Below are 23308 nucleotides of genomic sequence, written 5' to 3' on the forward strand. Positions count from 1 at the left end.
TGATAATGGACAACCTTGTTTCACCCCTGATCTTATTGGGAATGCATCTAGCTTATCCCCATTGCATATAATGCTTGCTGAAGGTTTTAGATAGATACTGCTTATTATTTTATGGAAAGTTCCCTTTATTCCTACGTTCTCCAACGTTTTTAGTAGGAATGGATGTTGTATTTTGTCAAAAGCTTTTTCTGCATCTATTGAGATAATCATGTGGTTTTTGTTAGCTTTGTTGTTGATGTGATCGATAATGCTAATAGTTTTCCTAATATTGAACCAGCCCTGTAGTCCTGGTATGAATCCTACCTGATCATAATGTATTAATCTCGTGATAAGATGCTGTATTCGTTTTGCTAAAATCTTATTTAAAATTTTTGCATCTATATTCCTTAGGGAAATTGGTCTATAATTTTCTTTCTCTGTTTTGTCTCTTCCTGGTTTGGGTATCAAAACCATATTTGTATCATAGAAAGAATTTGGGAGGACTCCTTCTTCCCCGATTTTCAAAAATAGTGTATGTAGTATTGGAATTAACTGTTCTTTAAATGTTTGATAGAATTCACTTGTGAATCCATCTGGCCCTGGAGATTTTTTCCTAGGGAGTTCATTGATGGCTTGTTCAATTTCTTTTTCTGAGATGGGGTTGTTTAAGTATTCAACTTCCTCTTCTGTTAATCTGGGCAATTTGTATTTTTTAAAGTATTCATCCATCTCATTTAGATTATCGAATTTGTGGGCATAAAGTTGGGCAAAGTAGTTTCTAATTATTGTTTTAATTTCCTCCTCATTGGAGGTGAGTTCACCCCTTTCATTTTTAATATTAGTAATTTGGTTTTCTTCTTGCTTTTTTTTAATCAGATTGACCAAAGGTTTATCAATTTTATTAGTTTTTTCATAAAACCAACTATTGGTTTTATTTATTAATTTTAAAGTTTTCTTAATTTCAATTTTATTAATCTCTCCTTTGGTTTTCAGTATTTCTACTTTGGTATTTACTTGGGGATTTTCAATTTGTTCTTTTTCTAGCTTTTTCAACTGCAAGCCTAAGTTATTGATCTCCTCTTTCTCTATTTTATTTATGTAAGCATTCAGAGATATAAAACTTCCCCTAATAACTGCTTTTGCAGTATCCCATAAGTTTTGGTATGTTGTCTCACTATTGTCATTCTCTCGAATGAAATTGTTGATTGTTTCTATGATTTCTTCTTTAACCCAACCCTTCTTTAGAATTAGATTATTTAGTTTCCAATTGATTTTTGGTTTCTCTTTCCATGGCCTTTTATCTGAAAAGGATGCATTGATTATCTCTACCTTTCTGCATTGGATTGTGAGATTTTTATGTCCTAGTACATGGTCAATTTTTGTAAATGTTCCATGTACCGCTGAGAAAAAGGTATATTCCATTCTATTCCCATTTAATTTTCTCCAAAGATCTATCATATCTACCTTATCCAGAGTTTTATTTACCTCCCTAACCTCTTTCTTGTTTATTTTGAGGTTGGATTTATCGAGTTCAGAGAGGGGGAGGTTGAGGTCCCCCACTAGTATAGTTTTGCTATCAATTTCTTCCTTCAACTCCCCCAACCTCTCCTCTAAGAATCTTGATGCTATACCGCTTGGAGCATACATGTTTAGTAATGATATTGCTTCATTGTCTATGGTGCCTTTTAGCAGGATATAGTTTCCATCCTTATCCCTTTTGATTAGATCTATTTCTGCTTTCGCTTTGTCTGAGATTAGGATTGCTACTCCTGCCTTTCTTACATGAGCTGAAGCACAATATATTGTGCTCCATCCTTTGACCTTTATCCTATGTGTATCCCCCGTTTCAAATGTGTTTCTTGTAAGCAGCATATTGTTGGATTATGGCTTTTAATCCATTCTGCTATCCGTCTCCGTTTTATGGGAGAGTTCATTCCATTCACATTCACAGTTATGATTACAATCTGTGTATTTCCCTCCAACCTCTTTCCCACCATTTGTGCTTTTAGCTCTCCCGTCTCCCTTCCCCTCCTCAATAGTATTCACTTTTCTCCCCCTCCTCCTGCAGCCTTCCCCTCCTTCTTTTAGCCCCCCTCCCTTTTACTCCCCTTTACTCTTATTGCTTCTTTCCTCCCTTTTAGCCACCCTCCCGTTTCTTCCCCCTTCCCCTCCTACTACCTATATAGTTAGGATTATCTACTTAAGATTATTGTTCCCTCCTTTGATCAAATCAGATGAGAGTACCTCTCAAACAATGCTCATCTCCCTCCCCTCCTTCCCTCTACTATAGTTTTGTACTTCTTCCTGTGATATAATTTGCCATTTTCTGCTTTCCCCTTTCCACACCTCCTATTACTTTCCCTTCTCATACTTAAATCATATTTTTGACATGACATCATTTACTTTATGCCCGTTCCCTCTACATATATCCCTTTTATCATAATAGCTGCACAGTTCTCAAGATTAACAGGTATCATCTTCCCTTATAGGGAGGTAAACAGTTTGTCCTAATTGAGTAGCAAGTTTTTGTTTTTGTTTTTTCCCCCCTGTTTACCTTTTTATGATTATCTGGAGACCTGCATTTGAAGATCAAATTGTCTATTGAGTTCTGGTGTTTTGGTCAGGAAGCTCTGGAAATCCCTTATTTCGTTGAATGACTTTCTCCTTGCCTGAAATGTTATGCTGAACTTTGCTTGGTAGTTGATCCTTGGTTGAAGTCCCAACTCCTTTGCCTTACGGAATATTGGGTTCCAGTTCTTTCGATCTTTTAATGTAGAAGCTGCAAGGTCGTGTGTGATCCTGACTGTGTGTCCTTGATATTTGAATTGTTTCTTTCTGGCTGCTTGTAGTATTTTCTCCTTCACTTGATAGCTCTGGAATTTGGCAACGATATTTCTTGGGGTTTTGAGTTTGGGATCCCTTTCTGCAGGGGAACGGTGGATTCTTTTGATGACTATTTTGCCCTCTGACTCTAGTACTTCTGGGCAGTTTTCCTTGATGATTTCCTGAAAGATGTTCTCCAGACTCTTTTCTTCATCATGGGTTTCTGGCAGGCCAATAATTCTTAAATTTTCTCTCCTGGATCTATTTTCCAGGTCAGTTATTTTTCCAATTAAATATTTTACATTTTCTTCTATCTTTTCATTCTTTAGATTTTGTTTGACTGATTCTTGTTGCCTCATTGAGTCATTAGTTTCTACTTGCCCAGTTCTAATTTTCATCGTATTGTTTTCTTCCGTTAGCTTTTGCATTTCCTTTTCCATCTAACTAATTTTTCCCTTTAAGGAGCTGTTTTCTCCATTTAATTTTTGTATTTCTTTTTCCATTCGACCAGTTTTCCCAGTTAGGTTTTGGGTTTCCTTTTCCATCTGTTCAATTTTCCCAATTAGGTTTTGGGTTTCCTTTTCCGTTTGATTAACTCTTCCTTTTAGGGAGTCATTCTCTTCAGTTAATTTTTGAACTTCCTTTTCTATTTCTTCAATTTTCCTTTTCAGAGTGATGTTCTCATCAGTGAATTCTTTTTTTATAATTTTAAAGTCATTGGCCAGTTTTTCTTTTATATCCTTCTTCAGCCGTTCCAGGTAATCTAGTTGCGCTTGCGAGAAATTCATAGTCCCATCTGAGGTTTCAGATGAAAGTACAGTCTCAGCTCTGACCTCTTTGGTGTTTGTGTTTTGGTCCTTATCCCCATCGAAAGATTCTACCGTTTTTTCACTTTTCGTCTTCTTTTTCCGATTCATGATGTTGGGTGTGTGTTGTAGCTTTTGGTTCTTTCAGTCAGAAGATACAGATCTTTTAAGTTGGGCTGCTGTGTGTCTAGGCTGAAAGCAGGCTTTTTTTTTTTTTTTCCCAGATCAACCCTGGGGTTAGCTTGTTGGGTGTGTGGGAGGAGTAGTCTGGTCTCAGGAGATCTCCTCAGGTGACTTGAGGCAAAGGCAAGGTCAGGGGATGGTGATCCCAGCTTCCCTATTGTCTTCCCTTTTCCCCTGGAGGGCTGGGGTACGCCTAGAAGTTAATGCGTGTTCCCGCCCCTCCTGGGGCTTGTCTCCCGGCTCTGAGGCTTGCCTGGGTCTCAGTGCGAATTTTCTCTGCCCTGGGTCGTCTGTCCCTCCAGATCGCCTCCGCCACAGTAGGAAGAATCCCCCCTTGCCACTTTTCCAGCCTCTGGTGTTGTGAGACCACCTGCCCCCTTCTACTGTTCCCGCTGATCCAGGATTAATCAGGGGAAGAATTTTATGGTTCCCTCACGGTCATCAGGGGGGAGGAGAGAGCACTTACTGATCACTCCGCCATCCCAACTCCTGGAAGTTCAAGTAGCTGACCCACCGAAGTCCAGTCTTCAGGCTGAAGGTTTTAAGGCCTGCTGCGCTGATATCTGGCACTCAGCGGCTCTCATCGGCTCGGCCTGGCTTATCTCCTGTTCCGCTCGTCTCGCCCGCCACTCTCGGGCCCCTCAGGTCCCCTCCGCCCTGTCGCACTGACAGCGCTGCGCTAAGCGCCGGGGTCTTACCCCCGTGGAACAGATCCCTCCCGTGGACCCTCCAGTCGAACCTGGGCTCTGAATCCTTCAAAGACCATCACCCACTGGATTCTATACCTCCAAAGTCTGGTCACACTCTCCCCCCAGAGATATCCAGAGGAGTTTTTCCAGGAGCTTGGGTGTCTTGATAATTTCTTGAAGGATGATATGTAGGCTCTTTTTTTGATAATGGCTTTCAGGTAGTTCAATAATTCTAAAATTACCTCTCCTGGCTGTATTTTCCAAGTCAGTCATTTTCCCAGTGAGATATTTCACATTGTGTTCTATTTTTTTCTTTTTTTTGTCCTGTTTTGCAATTCCTTGATATTTCATAAAGTCATTAGCTTCCATTTGCTCCACTCTAGTTTTTAGAAAATTATATTATTCAGTGACCTTTTGGACGTCATTTTTCATTTGGCTAATTCTGCTTTTTGAGGCATTCTTCACTGATTTTTGCATCTCTTTTAGCCTTTAGATTAGTCTAATTTTTTTAAATTGTTATTTTCTTTAGTACTTTTTGAGTCTACTTTTAGCAAGCTGTTGAGTAGGTGTTCATGATTTTCTTGTATCACCCTCAGTTCTTTTCCCAATTTTTCCTTTACTTCTCTAACTTGATTTTCAAAATCCTTTTTGAGCTCTTCCATGGCCTCAGTTCAATTCATATTTTTCTTGGAGGCTTTTGATTGTAGGAGCTTTGACTTTGTTTTCTTCTTCTGGTTGTATGTTTTGATCTTCTTTGTCAGCAAAGGAAGATTCTACAGTCTGAGTTCTTTTAAAATGTTTACTCATCTTCCCAGACAAACACTTGACTTTCTAAGTCTTTGTCAAGGAAGAACTCTGATTCCAGTGGGGTTTGGGGGGGGGGTGAGAGCAGTGCTCCAGGCTTCAGGAGTTTTGTCTCGTTTCCCCACTGTGTGTGGGCCCAGAGCTCTGGAGACAACCTTTCTTACTGCTTCTACCACCACTGCCATCCCCCACCACCACCCTAGGACCAGAGCTGGACTCAGTTTCCTCCTTCCCCCAGTTCCCACACAGTTTTCTCACTGACCTTTCTGATGTTTGTGGGTTGAGCTGTTTGGAAACTGCCACAGCTATCAATGAATCAATCCCCTGAGGCCTGCTCTGGCCAGTCTGTGCTGGTGCCTTTTATGCAAGACTGTGCTCTACCCCCTACCTGGGTATGGTAGACCCTTGCTGTCCATTTTCCACATTGTCTTTGGCTGTGGATTTGTTTCACTCCCTCATTTTGTGGATTGTGTAGCTCTGGAACTTGTTTAGAGTCATTTTTGCAAGTATTTGGAGGACTTTGGGTGAAAGCTCAGGGAAATGCCTAGTTTTGTTCTGCCATCTTCCTCTGTCCTGTAGAGGGCCATTTCTAAAAGAATTTTTTGTGCTAGTGACAGTGCACTACCATTGAGAGTTAGAAGAATCAGAGTGAAACCTGTGCATTATTTTGTGTTGTCTCTCCAGAGTGTCCAGGAATTGAACCTGGTATCAAACTTGATAAAAATAAGTTCTTAGAGGAGTGGCATCTCAGATCTTGAGAAAAACCTGAGATCCACTGCATTAGACAGAGTCACAGATTCTTTAATAAAAGGTTAATTACTTGAAGCTCTGCCTCAATCTTGTACAGTCTTGAAGACTGGAAAACTTTGGACTCCACACATGAAGCTACAAGAAAGCCAAACTTCTGAGGACATCCAATTAAAATTCCTCTGCCTTGATCTATTCAAAACTGTTATAAATGGTTGAAAAAGGGATGTGGATTGATGAAAGGATGCATATACCAACGACTATCATTTCATGTTGCATTCGAACTCATTTGCCAAAGAAAAAGGACGAAAATGATTTATCATATATATATATATGTATATATTGAGAGAGAGAGAGAGAGAGAGAGAGAGAGAGAGAGAGAGAGAGAAAGAGAGACAGACAGACAGACAATATGTGACTACTCATCTCCAAGGTGATAAGGTGATATGAGGTTTCACAAAGAAGTTTAAGTGTTAAATCATGTTCTGAGGGGCAGAAATTATGCATCAGCCAGCGGGGTGAGTGGTTGGACAAAGCTCAGGATGTCTCTGCTGACTACATGACTCCACTGGTTATATGATGAATGAGTTTCTCTTAATGTTGAGGAAGGAAAGATGGTACAAACAGTAAAAGGATACCATAAACAAATTGGAGGACATTCCATACCATGGTGCCCATGCTCAGCTTGGAGTTGGAATTTGAGCAAAACAGGAAAGAGATATATCCTTGTCACTAGTCTTGTGGTCATGCAGGTGAGCTTCACAGCTGGTAAACAGGTAGTGAACATTGCATTAAAGTTTTGAGGTCTACTACAGAAGCTTGCTGTAAGAACCTATTCTATCCAGGTATTCCTTTACGATTTATTTCAAACATGCATTAGTACATTTTTATTCTTTTATTTATTGTTTGGCAACTAACTAGATGAGTATATCCCTTAATAATTGCTACTAATGGCTGATAGTCATTACCCCTTATGCAGTCACACCGAACAGATTAATGCTAATGAGAACTGAGAATTGAGTAGGGGTCTGAATGGATATGATCTCATATGTGAACTTCTGTCTTTGCTCCAATAAGACAGTGGCTTGAGTGGGGAAGTTGATGAAGCCCTTGTTCCTGATGACTGGACTGTTCTAGAGTCGTTGTATCATTGTTGCAGTCAATTTGGTTTGGTTCCTGCTTCTTACCTCATCATCTTCCTCATCAGGTTGTTTCCAGCAGGAAGAATATCTTAGTGATGTCCATGAGTCTGATCTGTACAGGGTGAAGAACACCTTTCCTCCTGGGTGGTAGAACATACAAGATCTGCCCATAGTGGAAGAGGACAGGGCATAGGAGTTCTGTCCAAGGAGCTATTCCAGGTGTCTTCCTCACCCTGATGCCCATAGTACCCTCTGTGGGCTAAGCAGGTCCATTTGTTTTACCTCCAAATCCCATGTTGCTATAAAATTAGGCCTGGTCTTCTTGAGATGACCATGATGGTTTTCCCATAAGGGACGCTGTAATTTATAGACTCTAAGGGTAGAAATCATTGTTATCACATTAGTCCAAATGATTTTGAGGCCATAATGAGTTTCCTGTTAAAGAAGGCTATAGGCTTATAGCATTTACTCAGAGAAAAAATATTGATAATAACAATTTTGAAGGGTGGTACTGCTCTGTCCCTCAAACAATATTTTGTCTGCCAGCAGCTGTTTTTCCCATCCCAATAACAAGCCACACATTTTGGACCTTATCTGACAATATTTTGCCTGATAGGCAATGTGTCTAGCCCCAGGGAGGCCGTCCAGAACCATTATATCTGAAAATTACTCTCAGAAAAGCACTTTGGAGCACATAACCTCCTCTACCAGGAGACATACCCTCCTTTTCTTGCTGGAACCCACTGTCCCTGACAGCAGGAACACACCTGCTTGTTAGAGCACAGCTTTCTTGTTTAATGGGTACGTGTCTCTGTGTTCCCCAAACTAGCATTTCCCTTTCATGCATTACATTCTACATTAGTATGTATGTCTGAATTGTGTGCTAGGTGCCCTTTCCCTCTCTCCTTTCCCTATCATCCCTATTGCTTGCAATGAAGTAGTGCATTGAATTAACTCCCATTGTTTTTTATGTTACTATCATCACAGAAACTCATAAAGAGGTTTTTTTTTTCCCAGCATCTCTGAAAGACCCATGGACCTTTCCCTATACTTAAGCAAAATTCCAGGACAAGGACTCAACCTATTAACACCTTAACTTCCACTGGGTGATGGGGTATGGTAAATCCAGTTGCAGAAATCAAGGGTCAGTATGGGAAGAGAGAATCCTTTATGCCAGAGGAGTGTCATATAACACACCTCTCAGCTGACAATTTCAACCCCCTTCCCAATCCTTGAAAGCCCATATTTGATGCTACTCACCTCCAGGGTATCTCCTGAATGACTGTAATACAGCAACCTCATTCTCCCTTCCCCACATTCAAAGTGTAAGAGTTCACATTTGATTTATCTGTGTCTAATCCTTACCCTCCACAAGACTATGAGCTTCCTGAGGGCAGGAAACAGGGATCTGGCCTAGATCTTTACCTCCAAAATCTGAAGTGGAGAGGATTACAAAAACATATTTAGAGAAGTCTTGGAACTTGCTGAATATTTGTGTTTGAACTTATTATATGTAAAAAATTTAAGTTCTGAAGTGTCTAATTTTTCCAGAGTGAGTGTAATTAGAGAAGAATGACAAACTTGTGATACAAACATACAAACCCATCAGTCTTTAAGGTTAACCATTACCTTCTTTGCTTTGTTCAAGTTATGTTAGTAAAAGTAATAACTTATTAGATATCTTGTCTTATGGTTAAAATGAAAAGGAAAACTGGATAATGTGAGGAATTGGATAGAGAGTTGGAAAGATAATTAAAAGTCTGATTGAAAATGCGGATGGCAGATTATAAAGTTTGGGGACAAATGTGGGTTATCTCTACCCCCCTTCTCCTTAGATAGTTGTTCAGGATAATTTTTCATCAGTTTCCGATGACTTAAGCATGTTTAGAGAGTGTGTTATAACTTGAATTAAAAATTCATAGCTCAATCAAGTTTGAGATGGCCGTATCTGAATGATACCAGTTAATATTTACTTGCGATTTCAGATTGGGACTATAATTCACTATTGTTTGAAGCTCAGATTACAGGAATAGTTGTCTAAGTTATCATAAAGCCAACTGGCATGTGCTGCAGGTTGAGAAGGGTGGATCACTGGGAAGATTTTGGAAACGCCCTTGGACACAATCTGGGTAGGATGTTCTTAAATGTATTTCCCCAATGTGCAATTTCCTTTCTGTAAAACGAAATCCCCAACTTGATTACTTCTAAGTCTTGCTTTCAGCACCTAGTGACCACAATTGACTGTCAGATAATGTCACTTTCCTGGAATCAAACAGAGCTAAAGGATTCCTTTCCTTCTATTAAGATACATGACATTGTTCCCCTTTTTCCTTTATGGCAAATCACTATAAACAAGACATTGTATAAGTATAAAGCTAAATCCATTAAATAATAAATGGATATTGGAACATCTCTAAGTTACTATATTGAGATGTAGGAATGAATAGCTTAAAATTTTAGCCAAGATTTCTGGCAAATTAAATAAATATTATATAGAAGTAAGAGCCTCCAAAGGAGGAAATGATTAGAACAGGTAATAATACAAAAATATAATGTGATAGATGTCTAATAAAAGAGAATAGCACGTTTTTAGGAAAAGAATCAGGATCAGACTGTTTCCTCTATGAATTATATACAGATGTATATGACTGACATCTAGACTATACAACGGTTTGATGATAAGGTTTCATATTTTGATTTTTCCACAAAAATTTATAAGATAGTGATAAAAGCAAGTGAAATTGTTTCTTCTTTTTAAGTACTTGTCCAATAATTTGAAAAGGTAGATGAGTTCATTTTATGACTAGACCCTCTCATTTTAAAAGATTCGTATTCCGAGTATTGGACTTAGGTAAGCATAGAACAGCAAATGATATACTAACTGACATTCTATGAAGTTTTAAAAAAATGGAGAACCAAGTTTAAAATATTTTACTAATTTATATTGTCAGAATTGTCTGTGAACTTTAGATGTGAACCAGAGAAACAGAATTCCCTTCTTGAACTGTCCCAGGAATAAAATCTATTGTCAAAGAGAGGATATCTAAGCATCAGATAACTACATGAGACATTTGGAATTCAAAAAGTGATGTTTAAATGAAAAGTAAGAATGGATCATTGGGATGCCAGGAACTTAATGTTAGTTAATATTGGTAATAGGGTAGTTAGCATTGATTTGTATGGTTCATGTTCAAGTTTTCTTGATTATATTGGTGACATGCAAATCTCCCTTCTCCAAAACTAGTCTATTGTGAGACATCAAAGTTTAATCTGTACCTGAATTAATATAATAATGCAATTTTGTGAATTTTGAGAAAAAAACTTATTGTGTTGTTTCAACCTAGCCCTGTGTGGCTGGGAAACTGAACTAGTTCTATGTGCCTTTATGTATGTTATAATGTTTCCTCTCAATTATCAGCTCATGTTTTCTGGGAGCCCCTGTCAGATCTTTCTGTATAGACTCTTTGATCCATCTGTCACATCCATCGCCCCTTCTCCAGAGTGGCACCTGATCCCATAGGAGACATTGCCCTCCAATTTCGAAAGGTCCTGAAAAAGGTGACATCAGATGTGGACAGCTTTCCCAAGAGTCCACATCAGACCATTCATGAAGAACAGCTCTTTCCCTACCTGAGCCCTTTGCATAACCAGAACGTCTTATTTAGAGATTTTTTTCATATCTTTCTTGATTTACAGGATAAGCCTATGTCTTGCCTTTGACCAAGAGGAGGAAAGAGTAATATTTAATATCATTTTTGGACTTTAGTAAGGGCCAGAACTTGAATTAATCAACCAAAAGAAGAGCCTGGACCTAACCGTCTCTTTGTTCTCTGAAGTAAACTTAGAGAATACCTTTTCTTATGTCAACAAGGTCAGATAGGGATGACATGGCATACTTTGTGAGATCCTTATCCCAAGACACTATCTTGAATAATGGGATTTTTTCCATATGTCAATATTTTGTGGACATATACTATGTTATGGCATGTTAATGGTAAAGAAAACATAGGTGTCTTGGGTCATAATTTCAGTTTAAACTTTGCCAACTCTGTAATCTTATTGTATGTATTATCTAGCCAATTAAGATATCCTGTCTCATGCTATAGTAAATTACATATGGAAAACTCAAAGACAACCTGGATGCCACCCACCATGGCCAATTAGATAAGCTAAAAGACACCATATTCTAGCCTGGAAAACAGGTAGAGGCTCTACAGGAACAGTTTTCCTTACCTCGTCATTTTAATATGTCACAATATTGTATAACTCCTCTAAAATATGATTCAAGCCTATATACTTGGCAGCATATTCGAGCTCATGTTCTAGGAGCCTAGGGGAGGCACAACAGCATCTTTGATCTCCTGAATTTACATGATGAAATTAAGAAACTACAAAGAGCAACATTAGATTCAGTCACTTCTTCTATTGCAGACGAATGGTTAAATGGGGTTGCATCCTTGGATCCTAGACAATTTTTGACCTAAGAAATGTGCTTGGCCTTCTTGGTTTCTGTAAAACAATAATTTCTCTATGTTCTTTTTTTGCAGAAAGCAGAACAGTCGTAAAGAGTAGGATTGCTCTTCATGATGTGCAACTTAAGATTGCTTTATCCTTACTCCTTCATAAATTACAGAAAACAAAAGCGTGATATGCGGGACTCCAACCAACAGCACCTTGATTTCACAAGTGTGATAAGCAGCAAAAGTCGTATATGAGACATATGTCTCCTGCATCAGCAGGAACATGACTGTTAGGTCAAGCATGCCTCCTTGGGAACCCAGCTGGGCAGAAAATCCCCTAAGTAAATTGTACAGAATTCTGTATCATGAAGACAGGACAATGGGTCATAAAAGTTAAAAACTGTAAGCATAGTAAAAGCTTGCAGTAAGCACTGCATATCTGTTCTTTCCATATGTCCTCTGCCAGGAAATGTATGTTTGCCTCTCCTTATCTTGGAATGTAACCGTGGCCTACATTTCTAAGTAAAAGTTGACTCCTGAAGAGACTCAGAGCAGTCGCTTGCTCCCGAACCTTCCCAGGCTATGCCTTGAACAATTTGGTGTATGTATTCTCCTCCATTCTCACACGAGCTCTTGCCCCTTTCCAGGTGACCCCTGTTCAAACTCTGTTGCTCGGGACACATCATATATGATGTTTAGAAGAAGTGATACAAGGACACTCTGAAGGTCTTTTTGAAGAATTTTGAAATCAATTGTGAGACATGGGAAACACGAGCGCAAGTATGCCAGTATGGCCTGCCTGCATGAAAGAAGAATTTTTTTGGCATAAAGAGAAGAATTGCCAAAGCTCAAAAGCAATATAAGATGTGCCAGTTTTGAGATATCTCAATTTCAAATGTTCCTATGGACCATTTGTTTCTAAATTGTGATAGAGCGTTCTGAACTCCTATTTGTCTGATCACCCACAGTTCAGCACACTGTATGTTTACCCAAACACAGTGATATCATTTCTTCGAGTATGAGGGAAGTAATCCAGGCCAGGGTTGTATCGAACCTGTCATGATACTACAAGTCTAATGATTGAGGTTATATGCAGATTTAAAATGTCGACAAAAATATATGAAAGTATGGGTGGAGATGAGGATGGATGGATCGATAAAAAAAGCACATATATTAAATGGGTACTCTTTGCAAAGTACTGAGCTAACCATTGGGAATAGGAACAGAAAAGCACCACAGTTTCAGCTCTTTAGGAGTTCGCATTCTAATAGACAGGACAAATAGTATGGTGCAAGTCATGTGGAAACAAACAAACAACAAAGCAGATGTTGATGCATCTTCGTGGGTCACTCATTGAGTCAACAAGCAACAATGCCAGGCAATGTGCTAAGTTCTACCAAGAAAGCGATAATGAACAGGTGTCTTCTCTAACAAATCTTACTCTACTGAAGGACAAAACATGCCACGAGCTCTGTAAAACAATATATTTATGGAAAAATGTGAGAAGACTCTGAGGGAAGGGAATAATGTGAAAGATGACTGGAAAATCCTTCATGCTGCGGGTGAGAATTTGTGGATGTGGTTCTGTGATTTGTCCTTCATTCTCAAAGACAACCATGACATCTTTCATTCTTAAAGAGGACCATGACATCATCCTCTCCTCTCCTCTTCTCTCCTCTCCCCTTATCAGGTATCATTCCCTTACAGGAAGGTGTTCTTCCCAAAGGAAGATAAAGTTTGATAGCTGAAACCTACCTATGTTTGGGTTTACTGGATATGCTATTTTTTAAAAGTCTTTACCATGCCTTAAACTCAATTCGTTCACTTCTCATTGATTGGACAATAGATTGCTTCCCAAGCACCATCTGATGCTTATTTTGGGCCTCCATGTCTCAGAATGAATGTCAGTAGTAATTGTTTTTCTTTTGGTCAGCAAACCTGAGGGTCTTGCACTGCCAGATTCATTTAAGTTGGGGCACACAACTCACCATACAATCACATGGAGAGACTGGAACACAAGGGATTCCTTATGGTTAACTTCGATCTCTGTGGTGCTAGAGGGCAATCATCCCAACCCCACAATACCATACCCTTCTCACACCACTAGATTAGTTGGCAGAATAATTAACTGGAGTACAGCTTCTAAGTGAACAGAGGGAATGAAGTTGAAGTGCAAAAATGGAAAACATTTATTGGGCTAGTACAGGAATCAAATGGTTGGAGAAGAAAAAGAACTTAATCTGCTTCTTCAAAGACGAGGATTGTAAGGAATGATTTATATGGTTTCAAAACAAAGGGAAGCAGGAGGATAGGAGAGATACAGTGTACCTGGAACCAGGATATTTCTACAAGCGTTGTCTGTTTGAGGCCAGTATGAACTAGTGTAGGCTGGCCCTGAGGTTGCTGGCACAATAAAGGTGAAGTGGGTTCACCCAGTAGACGTAGGAAAGGATCACTGGGACGTCAAACTTTGGCCACGCTCATTCTGCCTCCTGATTGGCTGATTTTGATTGCCAGGTTATTTCAGACTCTCCTGGTTAATACGGGAGTTCAAGCAAATCAAGGTGATTAGTAAACTCATTATTGTTCCATTTCTGCACTACAAACGTTAGCTTTGAAATACAATTAAAACTGAATTCATCTAACTTTTGACGATCAAAAATAAAATCCCCGTTGCCAATTGGTTTCTTAACTTAGCTTTCCCTCCTCAGCCATTGCTATCTTCAGATTGCTTCGTCTAGATCTTTATCAGTTGCTAAATTCGAGGGGGAAAAAAAGAAACTTGACACTTTTACTGAGAGGTCCATTCTCTGATTCTGTTGAGGTGTAGGTGTGCTCAGGACCCCAAAATACTGACATGCTCATTCCTGCCAGAATGAATTCAACCCAAGCTCTCTTTCATGCAGAGACAAAAAAAGTTTCTTTAAAATCTACCATGTTGTGTAGACTTTTAAGGAATATAAGCATATGGGATACTTGTATTGATTGACAAGTGGACCAGAATGAATCTGAGCACTTTCATAGAAGACAGATGGTTCATATACGCAGAGAGCCTGTAGGAGGCCAAGTAGTGTGGGGTGACCTGAGGTGGGGTCTATGAAGGGTCTTGATGGGAAGAGACAATGGAGGGCTAGGCTAGGTTAAGGGTAACAAATATGAGCATGAAAAGCGAAAGCAAGTGGGAAGATTCAAAGAGAGTTCAAGGGCATTCTTAGAGCCAGTACCCCATCAGTTCCCTCTCTAAAACTGTAAACTCCTAGTCTTGTCCTGCTTTTACATTCCCCCCACCTAATAAATGCAGGCCACACCCTAAAGACAAAATAGAGACAAAAACATACAAAAATCAGGGTTAAGGTACGAACCTTAACCACTTTGGTGGTGGCCAACAAGTAGAGGGAATATCCATCTATTGAGGAATGGCTGAACAACTTGAAGTATGTGAATATAAGGGAATAGTATCGTGCTGTAAGTAATGACAAACAGTCAGACTTCTGAAAACTTGGACTTACATGAACTGATGCTGAGTGAAGTGAGTAAACCCAGGAGAACATTACACACAGAAACAGCCACAGTGTGTAAGGACTATTTTTGATATTTAGTCCTTCACAGCAATGCAAGGACCGAAAACCCTTCCAAAGGACTCATGATGCAAAATGCCATTCACATCCAGAGAAAGAAGTATGAGGTTGGAAGGAAGAATGAAGTAGAGTATTTTCTCCTTTACTATGTTTCGTTTTTCTCAAGGTTTCTTTCATTAATTTTAATTCTTCTATGCAACATCACTAATGTGAAATGTGTTTAACAGGAGTGTATGTGCAGAAACCATATAAGATTGCGTACTATCTTGGGGAGGGAGGTGGATAAAATTTGGAACATATGGAAATGAGTGTTGAAAACTGAAAACAAATAAATTAATGAATTTGGAGAAAAAAAACTGAAAAAAAACCTACTTCCTTGGGAGAGCTTTCTACCCAGTTTTTGTACTTATCTGTCTGCCTCCTGCTTCTGCTCAGGGTAGTTTTTTTTTTTTTTCCTTTTACGCCCATTCCTACATTTTGCCTATTTCCTGGGGACACAGCTCTGCCTGTAAACTCTAGGAGGGCTTCTACTTCCTGGGCAAAATTTTAGGCATGCTCAATCCTAATCTACTCCCCCAGATTCCTCCTTTTTACGAGAGTTGGTACTTTCACAGCTTGCCTGTTTCATCAAACCCTCTTAAAAACATAGGGTACTCAATGAAACTTTTTCCTGCAAGAATTTTTTGGGGGCCACGTCTGCATATTAACTCTTTAAAACTAACAAGAAGCCTGGAATGACTAACCTCCTATCCCAAAGTGAATTCCAAAATTTCTCAGGTGGTTCCCCACATCTCTGCTGGAAATTTAAAACTAGAACTTCTCTTCAAAGCCCTCTGCTGCAGACGTTTTCATTTGCTAGCATTCTGTCCCTGTAGACTGTTCCAGAGGACTCCATGTCAGTGAAAGTGAAAAATTAGAGATCTGCAGCATTAAAAGCAGGTAAATAGACATAAAACATACAAACTTTCCCTACATAAAATTTAATTAGTAGCGAAATTACTACTGAATTACTAATGAAATGGAGAGTCAGATCACAGTCAGAGTCCTAACAAAAACTCTCCCCGAGGACCCAATACATGTTCGAAAGTTTTTGTTAAGAATCTAGCAGTGCAAGGCTCTGATTCCTTCTTGGTTGCAGTGACTGCGGCATTCAAAAAGGTACAAGAAACATCATTTCTGGGAGATTTAACAGTGTTGTTAATAATGCCAACATTTTAATAGAAGGATGGTCCTTTGGCTGTCCCTCTTAGACCAAAGATGATCACGGTGGCTGGGCGCGCGCGCGCGCGCGCGCACACACACACAGACACACACACAGACACACACACACAGACACACACACAACATAACAAAGGACCCTAGCTAACAGGTGTTCACCCCAAGAAAGTGCTCCAAGGAGCTGCTAAACCAAATGTTCCCCCTGAAAAAGTTCCCGGTATGAATTTCAAATATTTGCACTGTCAAAAAGGAGAGCTACACACACAGGGAAACAAGGAGGGAGGAGAGGTGCAGGAAGCAGAGAGAGGACTGGAGCCTCTCTGGAGAGCGAGGAAGGCCTGGAGATGGAGGAGACCTGGGAGTTTTCCGCGCTGGGAAGCCATGGGTGCTAACAAGGAGGAGGCTCAGGACAGACAGGCAGACAGAGAGCCACCGGATTCATCCTTTCGTCATTGCCACTGGCCACCTCTTTGTGGCCCTAGCATTACCAATGCGCAGGTATGAGCCGGTGGGGGGAGGGGGAGGGGCCGCGGAGAAGCCTGGAGGAGAAGCGGCCACTCAGGAGCACTGGCTGCTCGAGCCCCTCCCCTAGGATTCCGCCGGCTGCGCAGGCGCAGAAAGAGGGCTACTCCAGCGCTGTTCCCCCCTCCCCAGTGAGGGAGTGGGGTCAAGAGGCTGTTGGGCAAGCTCTCTTCTTATCCCCGTCTTTCGGGTAGCCGCCCACCACAGAAGCCCCTTGCAGGGGAGATGTTCCTGTAGATTGGGATCTGGGCCTTACTGTTGCTGGGCATCTCCCGCTGAGTGGTGAGGGAACCCTGCAGCACGGCCCGCTTGGTAGTGAGGGGGAGGGGGTGTGCGGGGCGGAGGGATGTGGGGAACGGAGCCCCGGAACGGAGGCTGAGCATCCATCCGGGTTCCCGCCGACCCAGCTGGCCTCCTTGGGGCCCACAGCTGCGGAGCTGCGCCTCTCGGGAGGCCCTGTCTGCCAGACTAGAGCAGGAAGTGGGTCCTGGGGCTAAGCTCTCCAGGGCTGCAGAGAGGCACCCTCGGATTGCGTCTCCTTGGGGAGGAGGAGGGGGAAGGGGAGAAGCGCTAGAAGGTCCTCCCATCCACGCAGGTTTCTTCTGTCACTCACCCAAAGGCTGAGAGGAAAGAGGACCACATCCCCCAAGCCGCAGAGGGGCAGTCAAGTGCAAGGCCAGGGCCGCAGGGCGATGCGAAAGAGGAGAAGGAGAGGGTGCTCTTCCATACTGTTTCTCAGGGAGCTGCTGCTGCTGCTTCTCATTCGGCCTCAGTGGAAGCCGGCATCATTGAGAGTATCCAGCTGGAGAACTTTATGTGCCATCCCAAGCTGGGGCCAGTGAAATTTGGGTCCGGTGTCAACTTTGCGGTGGGACAGAAGGGCAAGAGTGCATTGCTGACAGCTCTAGTGGTTGGTCTGGGTGGACAAGCGTTAGGATCGTCTTTGAGAGAGTTTGTGAAAGATGGAGAGCTTTCTACCAACATCTCCATCACATTGCACAACAGAGGGGAAGATGCTTTCAAATCTGACCTGTTTGGAGACTCCATAACGGTGCAGCAATGCATCAGTGTAAATGGTTCTGCAAATTACAAACTAAAGGACCACGCAGGCAGCCTGGTTTGTTCTAAGCAGCAGAGTTTAGGGCCATTCTTGATCATTTTAATATATGGGTACATAATCTACTGTCTATTTTACAGCAGGAGATGGGTAGGCAGTTATTGCATACCAGAAATGATGGTGACAGATTCAAATTCTCTCTGGAAGTGACCCAACTTGAACAGATGAATGACTCTCCAAGTGACAAAGGACGAGCTGTCTACAAAAGGGAAGAATCTGGCGATATAGCTTGCCGAAGCCCAATACTTCTGCCCAGAGCAAAAAGATAGGAAAGCCCCTGTTTTCTTGAAAAAATAGTTAGTGCTTTAAAGCTGAGGATAGCATCAGAAAACTGAATTTATGGAAGCAGAGAAGAAGTAATACAGCAGTACCAAGAAGTAAAAGACAGACATCAGGGTCTAGATGTTAAAGTGAAGAATTTGAAAGAGTATGTTAAATCATTGGATCAAACATCAAAAAAAATATGAAATATGCCAACAATTTTAAAAAAGTTTTGATTTATGATGCATGTTATACTTTGATAACTTACTATTGCAGAAAAATGAGCTTTGATCACAGAAATGAAACCCTTTCTATAAGAGTCCAGCCCAAAGAGGGAAATAAAACCGCTTCTGGTGACATGCAATTCCTAGGAGGGAGTGAAAACTCTTTTGCAAACTTTGTTTTCATTCTTTCTTTATGGTCCATCACAGAATCTCCTTTCAGATGCCTGAATGCATTTGATATCTACATGGACCCTGTCAGTAGAAGAGTTGCCATGGACATGATCCTCAAGATTGCACATTCCCAGCAATATCAACAGTTCATCCTGCTCACTCCAGAAAACGGGACGTTCTTCCCATAACTCCTCTGACTAGAATACTCATATTGCCAGATGCTGAAAGTGGCCAGAGAACCCTGCCTCTCTGACCAATTAAGCAAGAGGAAGAAGACTAAAGCTGATATAAAATTTTTACTAGTAACTTTTTATTGATATTTCCTGTTTTCTGTCTGCATCACCATCGTATTCAATGTATGCTTCCTTGCCTCTTCTCAGAGAACCATCCCATACGACAAATAGTATTTTTTCTAGAGGGAAAAGAAGAAAAAAGGTTGCACAATTGATTGACGCATGTATCTGAAATCATAGGTAATATTTAATACCTATAGACCTTCCACCTCCATGAAGGGCTATCTCTTTATTTCAATCCCACTTGCTTTGTATAATTTTGATTTGTTTGTGTGTGTGTTCTTTCCATTTACATTGTTCTAGTTGCTGTGTATATTGCTTTTTCTTACATCACTCTGCACATCATTTCTTACAGCATAGCTTCTATTACATTCAGGCATTCTCCGATTGATGGACATCTACTGGGTTTCCAGTTGTCAGTAACAATAAAAAAGTGTTCCTGTAACTATTTTGGAGCATGTGGGGACAGTTATTTCTTATCGAAGGCTTCGTTGAGAAATAAGCTCTGTAATCGAATCTCTAGTTGAAAAGTTATGGATCTTTTCGTATTTTTATTTGTGTAATTCCAAATTCCTTTAGAAGATAGTTGTATCATTTCACAGTTCTGAAAATTTATTACTTTGCCTGTCTTTCACAGCCTCTGTGACATTGACTTTTGCCATTTTGCAGAGTGGGAGGTGAAACGCTATGGTTGTTTCAATTGCATTTCTCCTTTATTAGACATTTGGAGCATTTTTCATACAGTTGTGAATTCTTTCGAGTTCTTTGGACAACTGTTCAAATCCTTTAAGCATTCATCTTTTGAGAAATGGATATATGAGATTTTGGATACATAACTCTGATCAGAGAATTTTGGTATAAGTAATTTTCCCCATTTGACCACTTCCCTTGTATCTTAGAAGCATTAATTTTGTCTGTGCACAAGCTTTTCCGTTTCAAGTTCCTTCTTCAGCTGCAAACACAGTATTATGTTCTTTCAGTTCCTTTACTGAATTTGCTTCCCAGTGTCCATCTTTTCCCACTCTTCCAGGTGTTAGATGACCCAGAGGTCCCAGTTCCCTCTCACCCCGTCCCCCCCCCCCCCCGCCCCATCGTAAGTAGCCATTTGAAGTACAAAATTCCTGGGCCTTCTCTAATGTAAAATGCTAATCTCCCTTCACCCATAAGAGTATTCGTCAGTTGAATCCCATCTCACTTCCAAAGTAAGGGCTACTGCCTTTCCCCTTCCTTTTCCTTTTCAGTCTTTCTCCCCTCCTTCTCATGCCTTCTATTTCTGAGATCATAGATGTCACCTTCTACTCATTTCTAGCCCTTGATTTGACCCTGAGGTATCACTCTTCTCTTACCCTTGATCTCCTCTCCCTTTTTATGTACCTTCCCATATTGTAACCTGGTCACACCAAAGAAGCATTTACCCGTAGGCAAGGTGTTGCAGTTTCTTTCCATAATGCCCCCATCAGCATCTTCATTGCTACCTCCACCAAATTTCCACTTCACCTCTGTCTCCTTTGACACATTGAGAAAAAGTCTTGCTGATCTCCCTGTTGTCACTGAGTGGCTGTTACTATCTTTGCCTGATGCATTTATTCACTCCTATATTTCTGTTGCTTGATATGTTGGAGAGGTAAATAATCTCTTCAGTTCTGATTTTCTTTCTCAAAATATTTCATATTCCTTGTTCTTGTTCTTGTTTGCCTTTGCCTTTTTCTTCCTTGATTTCTCTGGTTAAGCTCAGATTTATAGGGTAGGGTAACTGTCCATCACAGAACCACATCCTGAGTTCAGTTAGTCTTCAAAGCCCAGTACATTATTCCATTCGTTTCTCGGTTTTCTATTAGGCACAGAATAGTCTTGTGATCTTTGAATGTTCTTTCCCTTGTATTTGAAGGTCCTTATTCTGATGACTTGCAGAACTTCTTATTCCTGAATAAAATGAATTTTAACCATTATATGATTATCTTCTGGAAGCACTCTGTGAATTCTTTCAAGTGGAATTTTCATGTTCTGTGTTCGGAAGTTCTGGACATTTCTATTATTTCCTTCATTGTGGTTGTAAGACTTTCTGTCCTGTTGCATTCTTCTGGGAGACCTATGATCCTTATGTTGTCACTGCACATCCTGTCTAGAAATCCATATTTTGCTTGCATAATGATCATATTTTTATTTAATGTTGTTGTGGACTCTTCTTTTTCTAGGTTGCCCACTTCTGTGTATTTACATTCTTAATTTATTTTTATCTCTTTTGTTTCTTTGATAAGGATGGTTATTCATTGCACCATCAGCTTTTTCTATTCCACTCACTGAGATGGCTATGGAGGATAAGTGAGGCTGGTGACCTAGCACAGCCCTCCCTCACTCAAAGCAAAGTGAAGTGCAAGTCATGTCATCATTTCTCTGATGGCATGGTCTTCTTCAGCAACGAAGGACAAACACAATCCTGTGAGTAGATGCAGCTGCCTGAATGGGAGCCCAACTAGCTGGGTAATTCAGCTCCTCCTCTCCTGTCTTCCTCCCTCTGTTCTTCCTCCTCCCCTACAAAGGAAGGTAAATTTGAATGGCTAAAGGATGCCTAGTTGACTTAGATTTTACTAACTAGCTTCTTTCGCTTCCCTTCCCTACCCTTCTCTTACTTTCCCTTCCTTCCCTGTCCTGTCTTTTCCTTTCCAAAACTTTTAAACCTACAGCACTCTGAAGCTGGACGTAAACGTGCCCCAGCCTAAGGGCTCTTCTGGACAAGCCTGCTTTACAATGATTATCAGTAGTAACTGTTGCTGTTTCTCTCCCACCCTGGTGTCTTTCTTTTTCTTGGCCTTATTAACAGGACTGTCCCATGGCTGGTTCGTAAACAGGCCTATTCAATAAATAGGCATTACTACACCCTAAGTGAATACCTGCAAAGACCTTGGCCTAAAGAGCTCAAGGTCTCCCACTACATCCTGGGTAATCTCCAATCATCCTGATGAATATCTGGTCACTGGATTCAGATGGCTCTGGAGGAGAACTGAGGCTGGTGACCTGCACAGCCCTCCCTCACTCAAGACAAAGTCACCTGAAAGTCATGCCATCATATCTCTAATGTCATGGTCTTCTTTGACTAAAAAGGATGAACACAGCAACAATTCCATTAATTATTTTTGCTGTGCCAGACATAAATCCTGTTCCCATAATTCTCATTCCTCTTGTGAACCACTGAGGAATGGCCTGTTGTGCTTCCATGTTCTCAAACTCCACAAAGTTCTCTGTCTCATCAAGTGCTGAATCATTTTCCTTTTTATTTCTTCAGTATTTCTTCATGAACTGGTGCCTGAACTTGTTTAGTAGATATGAAGGCCATATTTCTTTCTGTTGTTATCTATTTTCCTGTAGATTTATCTGTTTATGTTGAAATTCTTTGAGTTTTCTTCTTCCCAAAATCTATGGATATTCCATTATGTTTTACTCATCATTTTTCTTATCCCTCACTTCCTGACTCCCTACCCCCTGATTGTAGTTCCTCAGGAGATGGATGTCAAAGCCTCTCAGCTTCCTTCCATGCTGGGAAATTCATTGTTCAGTAAACTATGTCTCTGCCTCCAAATGACTTTTGGGTGATCAGAACCTGTCCCAACTAGTTGCTGTGGCAAAATTTTGGGATACTTAGTGGAGTGTTGAAAACCCCTCACATGTGCATTTCTTGTTCTGCTCACCTGTCCCACTTTCTGTTTTTCAGGTCTCTGGCCTGACACAAGCAGTTCAGGACTTACTTTCCTCAGCATCTGTGGTACAGAACTTTTCAGAGCAGATTCTTCTAGGTTGCTGCCACTGACGGGCTTTTTTGCTCTTGAAGGACTCTAAACAAGCTGTCTATGAAGGACTGAATGAACTTTCACAGGCTATAGCTAGGCACTCATTGACACTATAAAGACAGAAGGGAAACCAGGATTGGGCTGGGTTGACTTTGATGTAAGTATATGAGATGTACTTGTTTCTACTAATGTAACCCCACTGCCAGCTGCATGGAATGTACAGAAATGGGCCTTGATTTATAATTTAATATGATTATGCTGTTTATTCATAATGGGGTTTTATGTGTGTACACATGTATAATTTTCTCAAAGTATCTGCAGTCTTAAATATTTCAATATGTTGAAGAAATAATATTTACTAAATGTGTTTCAGAAATTAAAAAAAATGTTTTGTTCCCCCAACTGGTAGAAGTGGGAGAATAATAAAACTAAGCCTTGAAAGGTGAAAAGAACCTTAAAATATATTTCTTGTATTTTATTGTTTTGAAAAATTCGAGTGTTCTTAG

At 40.5% G+C, this 23308-nt stretch overlaps 1 long non-coding RNA gene and 1 pseudogene across 1 annotated transcript; both read left to right on the plus strand.

The window, feature by feature from the left end:
* Positions 1 to 17537: 17537 nt before the first annotated feature.
* On the plus strand, positions 17538 to 18448 carry LOC140515825 (structural maintenance of chromosomes protein 6 pseudogene; annotated as a pseudogene).
* A 637-nt stretch (positions 18449 to 19085) lies between these two features.
* LOC140515532 (uncharacterized) lies at positions 19086 to 23251 on the plus strand. Its single transcript, XR_011971072.1, has 3 exons — positions 19086 to 19197; positions 21276 to 21456; positions 22727 to 23251. It is a non-coding gene; the product is annotated as an uncharacterized lncRNA (long non-coding RNA).
* The last annotated feature ends 57 nt before the right edge of the window (positions 23252 to 23308 follow it).

The sequence above is a fragment of the Notamacropus eugenii genome, chromosome X (genome assembly GCF_028372415.1).
Source record: "Notamacropus eugenii isolate mMacEug1 chromosome X, mMacEug1.pri_v2, whole genome shotgun sequence".
NCBI classification, from domain to species: domain Eukaryota; kingdom Metazoa; phylum Chordata; class Mammalia; order Diprotodontia; family Macropodidae; genus Notamacropus; species Notamacropus eugenii.